The 6,507-nt window shown below is 47.5% G+C and overlaps 1 long non-coding RNA gene across 2 annotated transcripts in view; it reads left to right on the forward strand.

The window, feature by feature from the left end:
- The first annotated feature begins 3,392 nt into the window (after nucleotides 1–3,392).
- LOC111743632 overlaps nucleotides 3,393–6,507 on the forward strand; it is a 13,413-nt gene continuing 10,298 nt past the window's right edge. For both annotated transcript variants that reach the window (XR_002781804.1, XR_002781805.1), the window contains exons 1-3: nucleotides 3,393–4,638; nucleotides 5,575–5,631; nucleotides 5,758–5,829. This is a non-coding gene — a long non-coding RNA (uncharacterized LOC111743632). The remainder of the gene's footprint in view (nucleotides 4,639–5,574; nucleotides 5,632–5,757; nucleotides 5,830–6,507) is intronic.

Genomic DNA, 6,507 nt, shown 5'->3' on the forward strand with positions numbered 1-6,507 from the left:
AAGTTTGTTCTCAGGATCTGAATTTCAGCCTTTCTTGAGAAGCAGGAAGCCCAGAGAAAAGCACAGACTAGGGTTTATTTTCCAGTTTTTTCGGTTTGAAGACCGAATCCTAATCTCATTTCTCTGTCATCCTCTCTTTTCGCCCCGCCCCTCCAAATCCTCAAGCTAAAGCTGATTGAAACCTACGTGTGGCCTGAAAAGCCAGTCCCCTGACTGGGAGAAATAATAGTGAGTTAGGGGGATAAGTGGGTATATGACACAGTCTCTATAAATTACAGGTTCACAAAATCATTAGTTGGGAACTAACTACCACTGATTATCACACCCACACAGTCAGATCCCTCTAGCCCATCTTAAAGAAACAAGTAAGCATTACATTTCTGCTTTATCCTCCTATTCAGTGCTTTCTGTCTTTCAGTTCTTCTGTGACTTAATACAGTGTTGTGTTTGTTTGGAATCTCTTGTGAGATGAAAATAGTTTATAATTTTCCACAATTAGTTTTATTGATTCGTGTCATACAGAATGATACTCTTTCCTTCTTTCTCCAACTGTTAGGGGGAAGAAAAAAAAAAGCTGGCAAGAAGTCATATATAGTGGTGGTGAGGTTTTTTTCAAGAAGTTTCTCTTGCCAGCTCTTTTTCTCCTTGATTGCTCAAGTTCCAGTTTTGATGGAGCTGGTTAATAATTCTTTGAGAGAGTTGAAGTGTATATTTATGAATCTCAGACTACTCACCAAAGCATTTTAAGCTCTTTAGCAGAGGTGGAATTAAGTCACATGATCTGTTTTCTGGTTAATAGCTTATAACACTTTAGTACTTAGTGTGGGGGCAGGGGAAGGTGCTCAAAGCTCCAGAAACTAATGAATTATCTCCTGTAGCCTTTACGAAGCGAGGTGTCCTTTTAGGTAAAAACCACGTTCGTGGGTGGCAGTGTGTGCCAGGTACTGTGCATGAGCCCTGCCCTTGAGGAGTTCACTTTCTGACCTTTTCCCTCTCGGACTCAATTTCTCCATCTGTAAATGCAGGCGCGGGGATGAGATCATCCCCACAATCCCTTCCAGCTCTTAACATTCTATGGTACCCCGGGGATAATGGAGAGTGATCATTATTTCAACGTTACCGGGGGTGAACTGGAACGAAAAGGGTAATCTCTCCTTCAGGGTCAACCGACAGGGTGCAGTCATCAGCAAAAATATGCCAGTTCCTAGGAGGTGCTGGCGAAGATGATGATGGTCACTAACAGTTATGAGGGTCCTACCAGGTGCTAAGTCCAAGACAACCCCAAGGATTATCTTATTTACTTTTAAGTTGCAGCATAGAAGAGCTTTCTATTTGGAGGCGCTCAGATCTTAATTTTTTTTGAAGTGATCGATGTTAATTTGAGCCCTTGCCTGCTCCTTGCTGGCTGGGTGACCTTGACCCCTTTCCTTTAATGGCACAGAGCCTCAGCTCCTTCCTTTCTAAAAGGAGAGGGCAGGACCCACCTCATTGCCTCGTTGCTGGGATCAGACGAGAAACTACACACGAAACTGCTCTGCAAACCATCAAGTGTGGTGCAAATATTAGCGGTGACTACTTAGCAAGTAATATCGCCTATGAAAGGCTTTGAAAAAAAAATCCCTGGAAATAAAACAGAAAAGCATAATGAACCATTCTCTTTATTTCACACAGGGCAACCTTTTACCGGACATATTTTAGTTACAGAGGCCAAGAGGCACCCTGGGGTGGTCTTTGAGGACATGACTGGTGAGCCAGAGGCCTACATTCAGATCCTGCCTCCACTATGTCCCAGCTGGGTGACCTCTGGCAAATTCTTAACTTCTTTGAGCCTCGGTTTCCACATCTGTAAAATGAGGATAATAAAAGAATTGTCTTAATTCACAGACAAAGCCCCTAGGTTAGGGCCCAGCGCAGAGTCAGAACTCCATAAATGTAACTTTTTATCGTCTCTATTGCTGTCTAATTATTTGTATTATCTAATTATTTGTATTATTCTGCCATCACAGAATTCATTAACGTAACAAGTATTTAATAAACCCCAGCGGTACGTTTAACACTGTGCTCGACATGGAGATAAAGGATAATAAAGAAAAGAGGATGAAGGTATGATTCCTGCCACCCAGCGCGTCACAGTTTACTTACAGATTGGCTCAGCGAATGTTCCTTGAGCTGCTACCGAGGGTCAGAAAGAAACACAAATATGAATAGAATTCCTGGCTCCGAGGAACTCACGCATAACAGACCCGTGGACAGACAGATCTTCCGAAGTGGTGGGCACCGTAGTTAAGGGTGAGGGTGGGCGGTGTCGAAGTTGCCCACCCTGAAATCACATCTGGCTCTTCCACCAACCAGCTGTGGAACTCGGTATCTTTCTTAATCTCTTTAACGACCGCTTTCCGCAGGGGTAAACTGAAGATGGTGATAATATCTACCTTCTTTGAATTAATAAATATTTTTCGAGTGTCTGCGACATGCCAGGCACTATTCTATGGTAAGGATAGGATATTGTGGTAAGGAAGAGATGATAGAGTCCAGGGGAGACAGAATACGCTAATTATTTGATTAATGTATACCACGTGTTAGTGGAAAGAGCCTTGGAGAAAAATAAAGCAGGGAAGGGAGATGGGGAGGCCTGGGGGTGGGGCAAGGTGTGGAAGGAGAAAGAAAAACTTAAATGGGGTGACAGGGATGGTTCTCAGGAAAGCCGGAGGTGAGAAGGTGATCCTCGTGTTTCTCCAGCCCCGCCCCCCACCCCAGGTGGCGGGTGTGGGGGCTGGGGAGCAGCCTTCCAGGCGGGGCTCCGCTTAGGTGTGAGGATTACAGGCGATAAAGCGCCCTCAGTGCCTGGCACACAACAAGGGCTCAGAAGACACCAGCTGCTATTTTGAGCCTTACGCAAAGGCCAGGGTATGAAAGGGGGGGGGGGTGAGAGCAGAAAAGGGAGAATGACTAAGTCAGCCCTGGGAGGTCCGGAGTGTTTCATGGGCGAAGCCACTTCTGTTAGAGCTAGGGCAGAAGAATGAGTAGGAGTTTGCTAGAGGCGTGGGGGTGTGTGGGGTGAGATGGGGGAGGAGGCATTCCAGGGAGAAGAAGCTTCGCGGCAGAGGTGTGGGGGTGGGGAAGGAACACAGCATGTCCTGGAGCCGCCGAGTGGGGTGTGGGTGTGTGCTGGGTGGGGGCCCTCTCTGGAGGTGGGGGCCGGAGAAGTAGGTGGGAACTAGATGTCAAGGGCCTCAAAGGCGGTGGTGAGGACTTTATGCTTTCTCCAGTTGGTGCTGGGAGAAAAATCTTTAAAAGTGGGCAAGAAAACAATCAGATTTGTGTTTTCATAAGATCTAAGGAGGTGGTAGGCACTGGGCACAAATTAATGCATCTGGCAGGGAAGGGTGTGATTAAAGGGCAGAGTGAGTGCTGTGGCCTTTGGGACTTAGGGAGGGGGCGGGACAACCATCCATTTTTTCAGCGTATCTTTACTGAGGTCCGGCTATGTGCCAGGCGCAGGCTAGACGCTGGGGCTGCCCTGGGGATAAGACCCGTGTCTCTTCTTGTAAGATGATAAGCCATTGAACCAGTTTGGGAGGGTGGCAGGGAAGTGTCACAAGGCAGATGGCTTTATGGCCCAGGCAGGTGAGTGGAAGGGGTGAAGAGGCTGGGCCGGGGAGGGGGCCCGACTGCAGAGGAGAGAGCGCCAGCCTACGTAAAGGGCTGGCTACCAGCTGGCGGAGCTGTGTGGGAACACGGGCTTCGTAGTGCCAAGTCTTCCGATTCTTTAAGAGAGGCTGGATATTTTTATGTGGAACTTCCTGATTTTTAAATGATGGCAACTGATCAAACAGAATGCAGTGACAGAGAGAGAGGGAGAGGGAGAGGGAGAGAGAGAGAGAGAGAGAGAGTGTGTGTGTGTGTGTGTGCGTGTGTGCTCCTTAGGATGGGTTGTGGGAAAAGCTCTGAGGTGAGAGTTAAGCCTTCCAAGGTGATGGGGGGTGGGGTAGAGGGAGAAGAACATGTGCCAAGCATCAAGGCAGGGAAACCTTGGTGTGCTCGGAGAATTAAAAGACAGCCCATGCCTGGAGTTTCAAGTTCAAGAGGAAGAATGGCTCCAAATGAGACTGAGGTCGTGAGGCGGGCAGGGCTGGGTCATGAGGAGGGTTTGGATTTTATTCCCAGTTCACTGAAAAGCCATCTCTGAATAATTAGGAATAACTCTAAGGTCTGTGGCCTCTGAATCGAGATCCAGAAGAGGGAGGAAATGAAGAGGTGTTCTAGGGAGGAAAATGGCAAGAACCAAGTAGTTCTCGAAACACTCAATCATCCTTGAGTTGAGGATGACCGAGTTGCAGCAGAGTGAGGTGGGGACACACTGGGATGAATTCCAACACCCCGGAGATTCTTGAGAGATGACAAATAAATAGGGAGGTTGGCGCCATTTTAGGAAGATCATTAATCCAAGCGCTTCCAGATTTTATCTTGTAGGCCAGGGTGTCCCAAATGGGCCTGAGGATAAGAACCATCTTAGGTGCTTATTAAAAGGTGCAGATTCCAGGGCCACCCCCTTCTGTGGTCCCATTTCTGGAGGTCTGGAATGCGGCCCAGGGAACCTGTAATCCCGACTATCAGCCGTGGGATTCTTACCCTCCGGTAAGTTTGGAAAATGCTGGCGTAGGCGTATCATGGCAGGTTTCTGACCTGGGAGACAGGAACTGATGTTTTCTGATAGATTTGAGAGGAAAGAGAGCTCGAAGGCAGGAAGACCCATGAAGAGGTCTTTGCATTTGTCAGACCACAAGATCCGGGGAAGGACTGGACTTGAGTTGTATGAGGGGACTGTGTCAGTTTCCTTGGGCTGTCGTACCAAAGTACCACAAACCGAGAGGCTTAAAACCGCAGAAATGTGTTCTCTCACCGTTCTGGAGGCCTGATGTCCAAAATCCAGCTGTCGGTCGTGTTGGCCCCTTCTGGAGGCTGAGGGAGAGCCTGTTCCCAGACACTGTCCCAGCTCCAGGCGGTCGCCTGCGGGCACTGGCCCTCCTGGGCTTGCAAGGGCATCGCTCACCTCTCCAATATCATAATCACATGAAATTTTCCCCATTCTAACTTTGAAGTTCAATGTTGCCTGCGAGTTGAGGAAGGCGAAGCAAAGGGAAAAGGCTGTAGGATTCATTTATAAGCTGCTTACCTGGTATATAATAAATTCTCTCGGGGCTTGGCCTGTGAATGGACAGCAAGATTCGTTGGGGGCTTTGGGGGTATACTGTCAGGGGCATAGTAAGAATAAAAGGCACATTGGAGGCCCCCGCAGAGCAGACGATGAGGAAATGAGCAAGTACGACAGCAAGGGGCGAGGAATAAGATAGGATAGTTGATAAATCATAACAGCTACAGATTACGGAGACTTGACATGTGCAGGTGCTGTGCCTAAGGAGAATGCACGTCCGCTCCTGAGTTTATCAACTCACCTAGTTTGTCTAGGACTTTCCCAGTTTTAGCCCTGAGCATTCTGGAAAACCCCAGAAAAATCCTGCCAAACAGTATCTCATTTTTACGAAAACACACGTTATCACCCTCGTTTTACAGATGAGGACGCTGAGGCACAGAGAAGTTAAGTAAGTGAACTTGCCCGGGGTCACACAGGTAAGTGGCAGAGCTGGAACTTGAACCCATGTAACTGAATTCCAGAGCCTTCGCCCTCCTAGGCTGCCCTTTTATGAGGTCAAGTGAGTTTCGATTATCGGTTTAAAAATATTTCTTCCTTTATAGGATACATCATTTCGTTCAGAAGCAGAAAGCATGGCTGTGTCCTCTTCCCTCTGCCCTGAGACAATCCTGCAGGTAAAAAGTCAGTTAAGAGTCACGTTGCAAGACTTGTTGCCTTCTAGGAGCCTTCTAGAAACAGGATACCCTCCAAGGGATCTGCCCACAGCCCAGCATCTGATCAGAATGCCTCATGAGATTTTTTTTCAGGGGGAGGGAAAGCGGTTCATTATGGAGAGGAGTTTCCAAAATGAAAATAAACCAGCAAACAACCAAAGTTGTTAACAGAGATCTGGTAATTTAGCCTTACTAAGTTCAACATTAAGAAGAGAACTAAATCATTTATAGAAACCTTCTTTCCCTCGGGAGACATTTAAGAACTGAACATATTTTTAAAGAATTTAAAGGAATGCCAAGTTTATGTAAAATTATACCAATGATGAAAGAAGCTTAAGAACAACAACAAAGCCAGCCAAAGCCGTTGCCCACAATCTTATGCTCTTTAGAGACGCAGAAAAAAAGCAAGATGGAGGAAGCCAAGAGCGTGAGGGCTGGGTGATCAGCAGCACAGCTGGGGAGCCTGCTTTGGTTCCTGGCTGGCTGTCCCTGAGCTGGCGGAGCCGGGACAGGCGCCAACGCCAAGGGTCCAGGCAGAGGAAAACTTGGTGTGTTTGGAGAGATTCGCCTCTCTGAGTCTCATCTCCAAAAGGGGACACTGAGTAGCTACCTCAGAGGATGGTGTTCAAAAAAAAAAAA

This window comes from Pteropus vampyrus, unplaced genomic scaffold, assembly GCF_000151845.1.
Source record: "Pteropus vampyrus isolate Shadow unplaced genomic scaffold, Pvam_2.0 Scaffold117, whole genome shotgun sequence".
Taxonomy (NCBI): domain Eukaryota; kingdom Metazoa; phylum Chordata; class Mammalia; order Chiroptera; family Pteropodidae; genus Pteropus; species Pteropus vampyrus.